Source organism: Panthera uncia, unplaced genomic scaffold (genome assembly GCF_023721935.1).
Source record: "Panthera uncia isolate 11264 unplaced genomic scaffold, Puncia_PCG_1.0 HiC_scaffold_752, whole genome shotgun sequence".
Taxonomy (NCBI): Eukaryota; Metazoa; Chordata; class Mammalia; order Carnivora; family Felidae; genus Panthera; species Panthera uncia.
In genome coordinates this window covers 1-16002 of record NW_026059927.1, presented here as the reverse complement: position 1 = coordinate 16002, position 16002 = coordinate 1, and the positions used below count along the sequence as shown (strand labels likewise).

Sequence of the window (16002 nt, the reverse complement as noted above, 5' to 3'; positions counted from 1 at the left end):
TAGGGGGTTTTGGGGGGGGGCATGATGAAAATGTTCTGGAATTCGATAAGATAGTGGTGATGGTCTACAACTCTGCATATACTAAAAACCACTGGATTGGAAAACTTAAAATAATACAACTTAAATTTCAAAAAGAATCTATTGCCTTTGTCTGATAGAGAAATAAAAAAGAACTGACCAGAATTAGCACCAGAGAAGATAGAGAAACAGGATGAGTTTCAAAATACTTAGGGGACACCTGCATAATTTAGCTGGTTGAGCGTCCAACTTCAGCTCAGGTCATGATCTCACGCCTCCCGAGTTTGAGCCCCGCGTCAGGCTCTGTGCTAACAGCTGGGAGCCTGGAGTCTGCTTGGGATTCTGTGTCTCCCTCTTTCTCTCTGCCCTTCTCCCGCTCACGCTCTGCCTCTCTCCTTCTCAAAAATAAAATAGAATAAAATAAAATAAAATAAAATAAAATAAAATAAAATAAATAAAACAAAACAGAAGATACGGCAGTAAAAGAAAAATAGAGCTTTTCTCAAGCCTTCCAACCAGAGGCAATAGCTGAGTGAGCCTGAGCCTGAGGTAAAGAGGAAACATTCTTGCAAATAAAGAGCTGGGTTTCAGGTGCAGTGGGAGGGCAGTAGAAGTGACCTCTATAAGGTCGTGTGGAGATGGGGTTCATTAGCAGTCAGGAAGCAACGAACAATGTTTTGTGGACCTTTTGAGAAGGCTGTATTTAGCAGAAATATATTTTCAATAATCACCTTCTTTGTAGTTTTGTTTCAAAGGGACTTTGAAGCCATTTATAAAAATGCATCATATACAAACGTAGGATAAAAGTCGAGAATGTGATTAAGGCATAGGCATATTAATAACAAAAACGGTCAAGGGGCGCCTGGGTGGCTCAGTCGGTTGGGCGGCTGACTTTGGCTCAGGTCATGATCTCACAGCTCACGAGTTCGAGCCCCGCGTCGGACTCTGTGCTGACAGCTCAGAGTCTGGAGCCTGCTACAGATTCTGTGGCTCCTCCCTCTGCCCCTCCCCTGCTCTCGCTCTCTCAAAAATAAATAAACATTAAAAAAAATTTTTTTAAATAAATAATAAAAATGGCCAAGTGAAGCTGGTTGGGTAAGTACTATACAGATTATGTATCAGAAAATCTCTTGTTCGTTGTGAAAGTGCGTGCAAAGTGAGCTCTGGATTTTTGGGTGGTTTTTTTTTTTTTTTTTTTTTTTTTTTTTTTTTTTTTTTTTTTTTTTGTTTTTTTTTTTTTTTTTTTTTTTAGCAGCAGGAACACAAAGTACAATTATTTGAGAAGCCTAATGAGCTGGTTACAAGAGTCACTGGTGAATGAGAAGTCTGGATTCATTGGCTTCCTGTTAGCTGAGGTTTTGCTATATAAGGCTTTCCTGTTTTGCAGACGAAACCGCCACTGCTGTTCGTGTCCAGGTGCGTGGGCTCTGCACAGAGCCCCTGCTCCACCGGGTCTGGGGGAGCCCAGCTGTGCTGAGGGGACTGTGCATTGATGCTCTCAGCTGGTTCCGGCCACCCTGTCCTGAGAAGGAAGGGACGAGGCTGGGGACACCGGACGTTGGTCTCGAGCAGCAGCGTGTAGCCACCCCAGCCCTTGACCTGGGGCTTTGTTGTGTCTTCTCAGCAGAACAGGGAATATGCCAGTGAATTAGGTGCCTTGACGACCAGACCCTGAGCACAAACTGCAATCAGACCTAAGGATGCGCCCGGTGTCTGGTCCTCTCCCATCCCACCCGTCCTCAGTGCCCTAAAAGACAGCAGCAGCTAAACTGATGGCTGTAAGGAGAAGACAAGGAAGCCAGTTGGCACCTAAAAATAAATTTAAAATCCATTGAATGGGGCTCCAACCATAGAGCATGCGATGCATGTGACTCGATCTTGGGGTCATGAGTTCGAGCCCCACGTTGGGTGTAGAGGTTACTAAAAATAAATACATACATACATACATACATACATAAGCTCTAAAAACCAATAATAAAATAAGATACATTGGACAGCAATACTAAACGTGGAAAAAAATAACAGAGGGCAACTGGGCACTCCTTTTCACGTTCAAACACAAATAACTGCTTTGATTTCGCACACTTCACCACATACCTAAGGATTATTATTACTAGTGTGGATTTTTCTTGTTTGCTTTGAGATGCTAGCTCCAGCAGGTCCAAGAAACATTTTTTCTTTTTTTAAATCAGGTGACACCATTATCCAAACACAGGCACCACCTTTGGGATGGGATGTCTTGCTGTTAAAGGGCAGCTCAAGGAACAAGATGAGAGGTGGGAGGAAGAGAGGAGAGAGAAGGCAAACAGGATGAGAGCAAAGGGGTCTGTCTAACTGAATGCAGCTGCAATACCTTGACATAACCCATCTTATCACTTTCTAGAAAAACCATGATACCTCACCTCCCAGCTCTCCTTTCTCCAACTTACTGTTTTATGTTTCAGTATTTACCAGAGCTTTGGTTCGTTTTTGTTTTTTTAATGATTTTCTTTTTAAGTAATCTCTACACCCAGAATGGGACTGGAACCCAAAACCCCGAGCTCCACTGACCAAGCAAGCCAGCCAGGCGCCCCCAGAGTTTTGATTTTTAAGCCACTGGATATAAAGCATTTTACAAGAAAACCTTATACGCAAGCACGTGAGTTATCTGGGCTTGGGTGACCCTCTGGCCCTGCAATTAACCAGCTCACCCAGCGAGCAGAGCTGAGACTACTCCTAGCCTTAGTCTCCTGATTCATAAAGCAAGGCGTTTGGCCAGGGGTTTCTAGTCACCCTTCCATCTTTTTTTTTTTCCAAGGAGGCTCCACACTCAGCGTGGAGCTCAAACTCACAACCCTGAGATCAAGAGTCACATGCTCTAGGCCACCCAGGCGCCCCAAGTAAGGGTGTATATCAAATGCCTACCCAAGCATGGCATACACTAAGCCTTTAAAAAAAGTCTTTATTGCTACCGGTGTTAATAACAGCCTACGGAAGAGATAGACAGCTCTCATACTGAAAGCACAAGCCACTTGATATTCAACAGCAAGAACAAACGTGAGTCTTTTCATTAAAATGTGTTTTCATTTCAAAAATAATTATCACTGATGGTAGGAATTTTAGAAAATACTTTTTCAGTGTTAGTTCTTCTGAGAAAAGAGATCTGGAAAGCGGGCCAGAATTTCTTCAAATGCAACAACTCTTGAGCTAAAAGGCCCAAGGGATTTAAAACCGGAGGACTACCAAATCCAAGTCATCCGTTAAGCAGCAGAATGCACACTTAGAAAAGGCCACGTACAAATGCCTGTGATTCGCGTCCGTTCCTTGCGGGGGCTCTGCCGTTTGAAAGAGGATTTCCTTCCAAGGAGGAAAATTATGGAAACAATGACCAAAATGTTTCTTCTCCACCCCCTGCCTGTGCTGGCCCTATTTTGGTCGGCGGGCTGCCTCTGCTTTTGATAGGCAGTGGCCATTTTCCCTCTGCACCTGCCCGGCCCCGCCCAGCACAGATAATTTGCAGCGAGCAAGGCCTCAAGGGCTAGCTTGCAGCAGCCTGGCAGCCTTCCAGGGTCTCGATGCATTGCTAGGAACAAGATTCTGCCTTCCCGTGTAAATCCGGTATGGTTTGTAGGCCATGGGAATGAGAAAGCTCAAGTGTTGTTCACGGAGAACAATTTCGTGCTGGGGTCTGCGGGAGACCCCAAGAGAAGAGAAAGGCAGAGGGCATCGCCAGGGTTTTTAGCCCGTGTGCCCCTGCACCCATGTGATGGCTGTGGCAGTAAGCTTTTACGATATTAAAAGCCCAAAGGAATGAAATTCTGACATATGCTACGACATGGATGGACCTTAAAAACATTATGCTAATTGCCACAGGCCAGGCACAGAAGGACAAATACCGTACGATTCCATTTATGTGACGTGCCCAGAACAGGCAAATTCATGAAGACAGAAAGTAGAATATGGGTTACCACAGGGTGAAGGGAGGGCCCATGGGGGAGTAATTGTCTAGAAAGTACAGAGTTCATGTTGGGAATGATGAAAAAGTTCTAGAGATAGATATTGGTGACAGTTACACAACCCTGTGCATGGAGATAATGTCACAAATGCATACTTACCAATGGCTAAGATGATAAATGTGATGTTAGGTCTATTTTACCACAATCGGAAAAAAAAACGAAGCAACAAAAGCAGCAGGGGAAGGGAAAACTTGTCAAATTCAGTGTCTCAGAGAAGCAAGCAGCTTCGAGCCCAACTTAAACACCAAAAATTGGAACAACCTATACCACGTACATCAGCTTTAAGGGAGTGGTGATCTTTAGGAGGACGGAAAGGGCATACTTGTTGGCGGAGAGTTATTTTGACCATCCCTGCCTGCAACTCTTTCTCCCAAATTCTGAACGAGGCATGGGAAACTGTCATCTGTTCGATCCCAGCGGTCATCTACAAGTGTCCGTGACATCATTTTCGGTACGAAATGTGTCAGTGTCATACCCTTCAGCGTCTATCTTCAAACCCCCCAACGCCTCTTCCCCATCCTCAATTTCTGCTGATGTTCCTGCCTCCCACTTTCCAGAAAGCACTGACACAATCACAACTGCCCAGGCCTCCCCAACCACATCCTCCCACCCACCAGCATCTAGACCCACATATTCCGCTTTTTTGCCGATTGACATTAGAGGGACTATCTAAACCTATGTCTCTGTTTGTCACTAGGTTCCACTGTGTTGTTTATTCAAGGTGATCTCTGCAGTATTTCTTTATTGCCTGTCTCCTCGGCTAGAACCTATTCTTCGTGAAAGCAGGGATTTTGCCTACTTAATTCTCGGACGCAGCCCAAGCATGGAGGTCAGGTGCTGGCAAATAGTAAACTCTCAATACACAGATGAATACCTTCCTTTTCTATCTGTTTGAAAAATGCCAGTATCTTAAAAAATGAAGTATTGGAATAGAAAAACATAACTTGATCGCATGAAATATTTGGAATAAACGCGTCTTCCCTGCTATTCCCATAAACCAGTGAAATGTTTCCAAAGTGATAAGATTTCAACACCCAAGCCACCTCCCCCGGAAGTCACACACAAAATATTTTGTCACCCATATCTTCCCAATATTATTTTGGAAATAAGTCTGTCTCTCTTTCTGCGGCACGGTGTCTCTGGACCTCCAGACACCAAGGAATCAGGAGATCACTCACGAAACCTCAAAAGATGGGAAAGTCATTAAAGTACAGACAGAATCGGAGCTCTCAGAGTACAGTGGGTTGAGAGCTGCACGCACTTTTCTAGACAGCAAAAATTGCCAAGGTAAATTCCCTACGACTAATTACAAAACTAACCACCTGTAGTCGGAATTATGGACGCTGTGTTTCTCAAAACACTAAACAAAATGTAGGCTTGTAGCGCAGAAGCCGGTGATCTGTGCAGGGCCTCTATACTTCCTGTCATCAAAGGAGAGCATGAAGGTCATCATTAAAGAATTGTTTTCTTCTGACCTACTTGAGAACACTCTGAAATGATGAGCTGCAAAACACTTTGAAAACTTGGCCATGTTGGCCCCAACAGGGACAGAAAAAAAAAATGCGTGTGTCTCCTGACGGAGGGGTCTCATTCAGCAGAAATACATAGACGCATTTTTATTTTAAAATTTTCCACCCTGATAAGCGACTGGATTCACATTCGAGGCTTGGGAGAGCCTTTTAGGATAATATTCTAAATTACTGCGAAGAGCTTTTTTAGCTTGAATGTGAGCTAAGAAAAGTGAGATTTTACTTGGAAATACTCTATGTTTTAGCTCAACAGCTCCTTTGCTCTTTGCATCTTACCTGTAATCAACACTATTGGGGCGAGGATTTTAAAGATGCTTTCCCTCTGGCCCACGGTACTTTGATATACGAGCAGCATGTGCATTTTGGGAGCGGGGTTAAGCTTTAAAGTTAAAGAACAGGATTTCTCTTCTGGGCAAAATTACGTTCCATGACCTAATTGAGGGGGAAAACCAGACCCAGGGATCAGAATGGCTCGTTAAGGCTCAAGAATTCTAATCGTTTCTCTGGGCTTGTCCTCAACCTAAAGCATCGATGATTGCTTTCACTTCTCTTTGGCTCCATTTCTCCATTTCCATCTTCTAGGTGGTGGATTTGGGACCCCTCTACAGTTTCCGCGGCAGCTCAGCCCAACATGGACATTGAGGGTTGATGTGGTCACAGATTTCAGTCTGCCACTGTTGTCAGTGCCACCAAATGATTTGGGTTCGTAAACTTCCTTGTTCTGAGCACAAGAATGAGTAACTTTTTTCTATTTCTCTTTTATTGGAGCAAGTAAATATTTACAAAGGAGAGCCAAGTATGGTATTCATTACAGCATAAAGTAGACGTACAGGGTGAAAACCAATTACCGTAAAGGATGTTAAAAGTCAGCAAATTTCTTTTCCTGCCTTAATATTTCATCAAGTGCTCATTTATACAAACCCAATTTGATCCAATGATTCAAAATAAGCCTGATTATGATTCAAAATAAGTGCTCATTTATACAAACCCAATTTGATCCAATGATTCAAAAAGGTTAGTTGCGTTTTTTTAAAAACGTTGTTTTTGTCAAGTACTATTCAAGTGGAAAAATATACCATGTTTTCATTGATACAGATGAGCTCATTTTTCTATGCAGCTGATATCAGAGTATTATAGATTATCAAATGAATATTAACTGCTATCAGATATATGTGTGTGTATATATATATATATACATATATATCTCTATGATTTGTCAGTGTTTCATTATGAGGGCACTAACGGTCTTAGAACTGTTTCATATATATACTTTGTGTTTGCTGTACAATGACATTTCCCTCAAAATGGGATTTTTTAATCACTCGAATGTCCTTTTGAAATTGTTAAGACCTTTATTCATTTGTGTTCCAACTTGGCAGAAATCATGTTATATTCATTTTTATATTTCTAAAAGTGAACAGAATCCCAGGGATACATTTGACAATGAAAATACTTGCTGAGTGAAAATGTAGGCCCACACTGACACAGGTATATCACTTTTAGACATCTGCTCCCTCTTTAGTACACAAGTTTTCGATGTGCACAACTGAGCAATTTGATTTGGAAAACTTGGCCTTTAATGTGTTTCCTTTAAGACGGATTTATAGCTGGGCCGCCTGGGTGGCTCAGTCGGTTAAGCGTCTGACTTCGGCTCAGGTCATGATCTCACGTTTCATCAGTTCAAGCCCCGCCTCAGGCTCTATGCTGATCACTCAGAGTCTGGAGCCTGCTTGGGACTCTGTGTCTCCCTCTCTCTCTCTGCCCCTGACCCACTTGTACTCTGTCTCTTTCTCTCTCTCTCAAAAATAAACAATTTAAAAAATTGATTTATAACTTATTTCATTGCTTCTACTGAAGGTCATCAGTGGATTTGGGTTTTCTTAGCTCCCCACTCGTTCTCCACAGGTCTTCCTCAGGGACGACCTCCGAGGAGATGTCCTTCTGTCTCTATTGGCTCATTCCACCGATAGAGACGTCCTGAAAGTCTTGTACAAGCAGCAACTGCACAAAACCTGTTACCGAGTAAGGGAAAGATGGCCCAGTCTTCTGCTAAACGAGAGCTATCTTCCACCTGCCACGAGAAGGACTGATGCCCCAAGAAGGAAACTGGACTCATGGAAAAGCATCTGGAAACTGGAGAAACGCACCAACTCCCTGTAGTGCGAGGACATGCGATCCCTGCAGTCAGAGAAGATGAATGTAAGTTCTAAAGTTCGCTGTCATGACACAGAGACGCTGCTCAGAGTAATCAGTAACAAACCCAGCAATTCATAGCATAAGATTTGGGATGAAAACTGACTGCTCAACACTTCTCCAAATCTCTTTAGAAGTAGGTGCCTTTACGATTTACCACATCCTGTTAATCAGGGAATAATCCAGAGATGACTATTCTAGAAGCATTTTGATGAAAAGAAGCAGTAATGTGAAAAACGTAGGCTTGGGAAAATGTCAGGATTTTGTCCACTCCTGTTTAAAAAAAAAAAAAAAAACAGGAATAAAGGGAAGAGAGTTTATGATTAAAAGCGTAAGTCTGGGGCGCCTGGGTTAAACTCAGTCGGTTAAGCATCTGACTTCGGATCAGGTCGTGATCTCACAGTTTGTGGATTCGAGCCCTGCGTCGGGCTCTGTGCTGACAGCTCAGAGCCTGGAGCCTGCTTTGGATTCTGTGTCTGCCTCTCTCTCTGTGCCTCCCTGCCGCCCAAACACACACACACTCACACTCTGTGTGTGTCTCTCTCTCAAAACTAAATAAACATTGAAAAAATTTTTAATAAAAAAGAAATAAAAATTTAAAAAATTAAAAATAAAACATAAGTCTGTGCCTGTGTCCATGTCGACAACCTCGTGGCTTGCTAGGAGTTCCGGAGGCAGATGTGGTAGTTACCTGAGATGCTGAAAAGGCCATATGCTACCTTGGTACCTTCTCCGTTTCTGAGGTTCCAGCTAAGTTTGTGTTGAATGAGTACAGACTACACCTCAGACAATTCTAGAGTCTCCTCTCTCCCACTTTTGTCTAAAGAGCAAAATATTCTCGGCGGGGGCGGTGGGGGGGGGGGCGGTCAGTAGGAAAGACATTTTGCTCTTCCCTTGAAATATCTACCGAATGCAGAAGCTACAGCTGGATATCCACCACATGGCTTTTATAACTTACCCATGGCCTTGAGATCTGGAGACTCTGTTAGCCCCAGCTGCTTTCAATGGCTTCCCTAAAAAATATTATGTGTGTTGAGACACTGAACTCTACTGCCGGCTTAGACTTCAGTTCCAATGAAGAAAAAGCAAGTACGCTAAGACAGATCTGTTTGTAAAAGCGTGTTTAAAATTAACATCCTGAGGAAACCAACAGAACTTTCTGTTATCTGATTTCTTTCCACGTATGGTTCAATGCACCACTAATGGTTTCCATTTGAAAAAGCAACTTCATTTAGAAAGAAAGATGTTTTGTAATACATATATAAGAAGACTTAATGTTCTTAAGAATGCACCAGTTCTTTGGAAGTTGGGTGATTCAATCTAAGAATTGCCAGTCATAAGATCTAAATACAATTAACTATATTTTACTTGAAGTTACAAGCTTCATCGTTCATTGGTCCACAAATGGGGGTTCCCGCACGTACTGCTCAGTGAACTCTTACAACAGTTAAAAGGATAAGTAAACACCAATAATTTTGTGGGAATAACATCCTGTCCTAAAATACCTGCATAAGAACCATCCTGCATATTCACGTGGGTTCCCCCATGTCTACCTTCCCTGCCGCAGTAAACCTCCTACATTACAAAGAAGGAGCCTGTCTTCCATTCAGGTGCGTTGCTTCAAGGACTAAAGATCTCTTTAAAAAATATGGGTTCTGTGAGGCACCTGGGTGGCTCAGTTGGTTAAACGTCCAACTTTGGATCAGGTCATGATCACACAGTTCGTGGGTTCGAGCCCTGCCGTCAGGCTCTGTGTTGACAGCTCGGAGCCTGGAGCCTGCTTCGGATTCTGTGTCTCCCTCTCGCTCTCTGCCCCTCCCCTGCTCACACTCTGTCTTTCTCTCCCTCAAAAATAAATAAACTTTAAAAATATGGGTTTTGTGGGGCACCTGGGTGCCTTAGTCGGTTGAGCATCTGATTCCTGACTTTGGCTCAGGTCATGATCTCACAGTTCATGGGATCGAGCCCTGCATCGGGTTCTACACTGACTGTGCAGAGCCTGCTTGGGATTCTCTCTCTCCCTCTCTCCCTGCCCCTCACTACACTCACTAGCATGCACACTCTCTCTCTCTCTCTTTCTCTCTCAAAATAAATAAACACTTTTAAAAAACTACTTCTTAAAAAAAAAAGTATGGGTTCTGAGGCAGCCTTATTTAATGATAAATCAATTTGCTATAAAGCTGCCTCACTATGTATATTTCACCTGAGACCCAAGTTTGACTTTAGCATCAGAGCATTTTGGCTGCGGTGGGGGTGATCTGAACTCAGGTATATGGCAGAGTGGAATGTTGGGAATGACTTTTCCTTTTCCAAACCCTATGATCATGTAATACATAACTTTTTGGGAAGAGACCTTTGTGAGCAAAAGCAAAGGAAGCCTCAAGCTGAAAACAGCTTTCCCAGTGTATTAAATGCAATCTAATAAGAGGTGTACAGAAAGGTGTTATCAATATGACTTCTGTTCGTGAACTTGAAAACCTGATTTTGCAATAGTTAACGTACGCCCTAATCTCTCTTTGTAATTTTGAGCCAATTTTTTTAGGCAGTTTGGTGCCTTCAAAATTAGATCATAAACCAATTTAAAATTTGAGGTTCTGGCAAGATAATTATGCTTCAGAGTAACTGAATAAAGTGTTAACAATTCACAAGAGTTTATTTTAATTCTTTCTAATTAGGGGCCCCATTTTATTTCTCTTCAAAAAGTAATACCACCTGGGGCGCCTGGGTGGCTCAGTCGGTAAAGTGTCTGACTCAGGTCATGATCTCACAGTTTGTGGGTTTGAGCCCGGTGTCAGGCTCTGTGCTGACAGCTCAGAGCCTGGAGCCTGCTTGGGACTCTGTGTCTCTGTGTCCCTCTGTGTCCCTCTCTCTTCCCCTCCCCCACTTGTGCTGTGTCTCTATCAAAAATAAATAAAATGTAAAAAAAAAAAAAGTAACACCACCTCACATTTACATTGCAATTTATAATTTTTAAGGATTTTTGACCTATGTAATCTCATTTGATGCTTATAAGCATCCCACACAGTGAGGAGGGTTTTATTTTGGTGAGGGGACCAGGGCTCAGAGAGGAAAGCATGGAGATCAGACCAAACTGAGAGCTCCCCGTTAGGCCCAGTGCTCTTTCCATTCTATCAAACTGTAGTTAACAACTTAAATGAAACCCTCCATTGTCTGGGGCCTGTGTTTTCATCCTTCTCTGAAAACCCATGGCAAAACAGAAACAAAAACAGGTAGAACACCAAGTGCAAAATGTATTAATACCAATATAATTGATTAGGGAAAATTTTAGGCCAATAAGCAACTGTTTTGTTTTTATTAAGTCTTAATTTTTTGGAGTGTCTGGGTGGCTCAGTAGGTTGAGTGTCTGACTCCAGCTCTGGTCATGACCTCATGGTTGGTGAGTTCGAGCCCCGCATCGGGCTCTGTGCTGACAGCTCGGAGCCTGGACCCTGCTTCGGATTCCGTGTCTTGCCCCTCCCCTACTCACACACACTCAGTCTCTCTCTGTCTCAAAAATAAATAAACATTAAAAAAAATTTTTTAAAGACACCTTTTTTAGAGAAGTTTGAGGTTCATGGCAAAATTGAGGGGCAAGTACGAAGATTTCCCGCATACTTCCTGACTCCACACATGCATAAAAAAACAGTAGTTTTAACCCTTTATGAAAATACAAAATTTAGTAAGTAATTTAAGAATGCAACAGTTAGGTTGTCATCCAGTACTCCCACTAAATCATCGTACTCTTTGAGACTTAGAACAATACCAAGCAGTTCTGAGGTGGGTACAATTTGTGGTGCATAAATTATACCTCAGTAAAGCTGTTAAGGCCACATACTCATTGTTGGGGACCTAACTGTGTCCCCCAAAATTCATATGTTGAAACACTAACTCAGCAGTTCAGAGTATGATGGGGACCTACCGGGATAGGGTCTTTCGGGGGTAATTAAGTTACAGTGAGGTCATTAAAGTGGACCCCAACCCAATATGACTGGTATCCTTGTTAGAAGAGAAGATTTGGACACAGACACACAGAGAAGGAGAACCACGTGAAGACGGAGAGAAGACAGCCGTCTACCAGCCAGGGAAACCGGCCTCAGAAGAAATCAATGCTGCCAACACCTCGATTTCAAACTTCTGCCTCCAGAACCGTGAGAAAATTAATTTCTGCTGTTGAAGACACCTCTTCTGTAGTGCTTTGTTATGGCATCCCTAAAGACACACACACACACACACACACACACACACACAAATATAATACTATGCTACCTAACACAAGCTATATGCAAACCTACCTTTGTGGGCAGCCTTGGGTTTTTACATCTCCTCCAGGACACTATTTTACTCACCAAATTTTCTATGCTTAAATTTCAAGTATTTATATTTTGACGTTAATTGCTACAGACTTTAATAATAACCGAAATTCAACATACAACAGTAAGAAGCTCGAATCTATAAAAGAGAGAGAGGGAGAGAGAGAGAGAGAGAGAGAGAGAGAGAGACTAACCACACTGCTCTGTAGTGAAAAATGACTTTCCCAAAGTGTCCACAGGCACTGGGGGACTCCTTCAGTTCTGGGAGCCAGTATCTGGGCATCTGTCTCCTTATTAAACACTTAATGTATACTCATGGTGGCAGTGGGGGGGGCTGCCCAAAAAGCTGGGCCCAAGAAAGCAAGACGAAGTTCCTGCTATCTAGTTTGTTTGGAGTTCACGTAATTAGAAAGCATAGAAATCATACGATAAAGCAAGCACTATTTCTTATATTTCTTAACAGTAAAAATCTCCCTTGTTTCAATTCCCTTCCTAATTGTATACCACAGTGGCATGTTTCAGTACAGTGAGATCCTGAAATGACAGAAAAACACTGAGGTTAAGTATTGTTTTTAGTCAGATGAATTGTAAGCTGGGCAGCAAGGAAGTTCAACATCAGCTGCCATGGGACATTTCGTTCGTGGGACCGTCCTCGTACTTTGTTGACAGGTTGGGAGGCAAAATGTGCATTTCTGGTTTCTACCTGTAACATTTTTCGGGATCTTTTTTTTTTTTTTTTAGATCTTCAGGTCTTTTGGTTTTTTGGTTTTTTGGTTTTTTCAGTTTGCAAATTAAAATCTAACCTGATATAAAGAGGGATAAAAACTCTAAAAATCAGGCGCTCCTGGCTGGCTCAGTCAGTGAAGCACGCAACTCTTTAAAAAAAAAAAAAAATGTTTATGTACTTATTTTGAGAGTGGGGGGGATACCATGAGTGAGCAGGGGAGGGGCAGAGAGAGAGGGATATGGAGAGAGAATCCCAAGCAGACTCCACAGTGAGGGCAGAGCCCCACGCAGGGCTTGAACCCACAAACCGTGAGCTCATGACCTGAGCCAAAACCAAGAGGTGGCTCAGCCACCCAGGTGCCCCTGCAACTCTTGATCTAAGGTTGTGAATTCAAGCCCCGTGTTAGGTGTAGAGATTGCTTAAAAATAAAATCTTATGGTTCAAGCTAGAGCGTCCGGTGAAGGAGGGAGGGAGCTACGAGTCCTTTGCTAGGGGAAGACCAAAGACAGACTGTAGGAAAAGCAAACAGAAGCCATGTTTGAAAGACCCGTGTTAGGGGTATTTCATCAGTTTGTAAGAAGTGAGTCTGAAATTGCCAGCAGCTTTGATCCTGAAAGATCTCTGAACTGTGTGCAGCTCCTTGGAACAGTGGGTCAGGACCCTGTCATGAGATAGGTGGAAGGGAAGAACCCGGTCACGATATTTCTCTAGCAACGAATGAGGTGTGGCGGTCAGGGGAGAGTGGAGTGCACCAAAATGGGTGATGTCAGTCAGACGACAGAGCACAGGGTTTCGGCATTCGGACCAGGCCTCTGAGACATGGCGTATCAGTATGTGAAAAAGGGGTCCCGCATCTACGTGGAAGGGAAACTCAACTACGGTGAATACACAGGTAAACACAATGTGGGGCCACAAGCAACAACAATCAGAGCTGGTAATAGTCTATTTCTGGGTGACCCGACCGAAGAAAAGGCATAGAGTGAATGATTCTTCTTTGGCCATTGTTTGGTAGGGTCTCATTGCTGAATCACGTACAGTCTTTATAGTTCCTAAGGACAAGATTAAAATATTCTTTTATATACAAAAATAAGTAAAATAAAATAAAATCTTTTTTAAAAGTCTAAGAACCATCTTAAAAACATAAACACCACCCCCGCAACTGTAAGAAAATAATTAATTTGCTTGCTATAGAAGTTAGGAAAGAAAAATTCCCCAAGAGATGGAACCTGATACTTTGTAGGAAAAAACTGTGAAGTCCAGTGAGATGTTGGGTGGTGTTTTATAACCCAGAGGTCTGTAGCCCCTGCTATTTGTTTTACTCTTTCTTTGTGCCTTTATGTTGACCACTCACCTCTATTCTCTTGCATGGAGTCCACAGAATTTGTGACCTCCGAGGCCATCTGCCTCTAAGACAATCACTAGTAAGTTCCCCAATGTTTAAACATTACTATCCCAGATATTGGCTCCAAGAACTCAGATGGCTTTCTTGTCATTTTCTCTAGATTGACAATATGTAACAGCTGCTGGTTGGAACTGCCATTAAAGAAAGTATGTACGTGAGACCCCAAGTCTCTCGAATTCTAAAATCTTGACCATGTACATCTAATATATTTCCTGGGTTAGCTGGTCGTTAAGTTTAAACTTTCATGTTTAGTTTATCTCCATGAAAGCTGTCTGTATTTCCAAGAACATGGCAAACATAAGCATTCACTTCAGAGGCAGAGCAAAGTTTCAGTTGATCTAACTGTGCATCATAGCTTATGTATGCTCACCTTTCATAATATTTCTCACCTTTCAAAATCTTTCCCAAAACTTGGGATTATCTGGGTAAATAAGCACCAGCTCCATGCTTACAAGAAGATCAGACCACAGGATAGAAAAGTCAAAACATTAGGCCAGATGCCAGACTAAACTTCACGGCGCTTCAGGGTAAATGTCACCAGAAGACGAATATCTATGCTTGTATGATTACGTAGGTTAATGGCCAGACTTAGCCAATGGTCTTCAGTCTGCAATCTTGGCTGCAAATCGGGATAGGCACAGGGCCTCGCCTTGCCATTCTGCCCGACTTCCCTAAGCTGACATTAAGGGGACCCATTTCCAAGAACAAGGTGGCTGGCCGTTTCAGGACACATACGTATGAACATACTTATCGTTCCTGATAAGGAAGGAAACTGAGAGCGCCAAAGGATGAGATTTGGGCTGAGACCAGGAGGAAGAGCTGGCAGTCATCCCACACTAGAAGACCCACACACGATGTTGAGCAAGTCCTTCCATTCCACGAGGCCTCTGTGTAAAAAGGATCATAACACCTTCCTTTTTACATGAACACACAGAAGACATTTCATACAACAATATAGTATATTAAAACAAAAGAAGGAGGTGCGCCTGGGTGGCTCAGTCGGTTAAGCATTCGGTTTCTGCTCAGGTCATGATCTTACAGTTCACGAGTTTGAGCCCCGCGTGGGGCTCTGTGCTGAGCCTGCTTCAGATTCTCTGTCCCCCTCTCTCTTTCTGCCCCTCCCCTGCTTGTGTGGGCATGTTCTCTGTCTCAAAAAATAAACAAATAAAACATTAAAAAATTAAAAAAATAATAATAATAAATAAAATAGGAGAGAATATTCTAGGCCACACCCAAACCTCTGATTCCTCGTGGACTCAAGTTCATGCAAGGAGGAGTGGGCCAGCAGGTGTGCATAAGAAGCCCTGATGAGGTCAGCTCCAATGTTTCCCTGAGGACCAGCAATTAATTACATGTAGAGAAGGAAGCAGAAGGGAAGGCCACTGACCCCATGGTGTTTGCATCCAACTGTCAGTGGCCAACTTCTTAGATTCTATCTGTGGCCTAAATGATGAAAGATTATTTGAAGCCAACACAGAATTTTTTTTTTTTTTGCGTTTGATTTTAAAGCTGTTCTTTCATACAGTGAGAGAGCACAGCAAAGTGTGTAGAGAGGCTTCTAGAGCAAAGCCCTCTATGGATGGCCACCTAATAGGTGGCTTTCTTGCCTGTGTCAGCCAAGATAATTACATCAGTTGTTTGTACCTGGAAGGGATCCCACCTGGCTAGGATCCTCCCACCTGGAAAGTCTCCCTATCTGACACCTGGAAGGCTTTATAGAAAAAAAAGAAGAAGGAGGAGGAGGAGGAGGAGGAGGAGGGGAAGAAGAAGAAGAAGAAGAAGGAGAAGGAGAAGGAGAAGGAGAAGGAGAAGGAGAAGGAGAAGGAGA

At 42.9% G+C, this 16002-nt stretch overlaps 1 pseudogene; it reads left to right on the top strand.

The window, feature by feature from the left end:
- Positions 1 to 13306: 13306 nt before the first annotated feature.
- LOC125918405 (single-stranded DNA-binding protein, mitochondrial-like) lies at positions 13307 to 13857 on the top strand (annotated as a pseudogene).
- The last annotated feature ends 2145 nt before the right edge of the window (positions 13858 to 16002 follow it).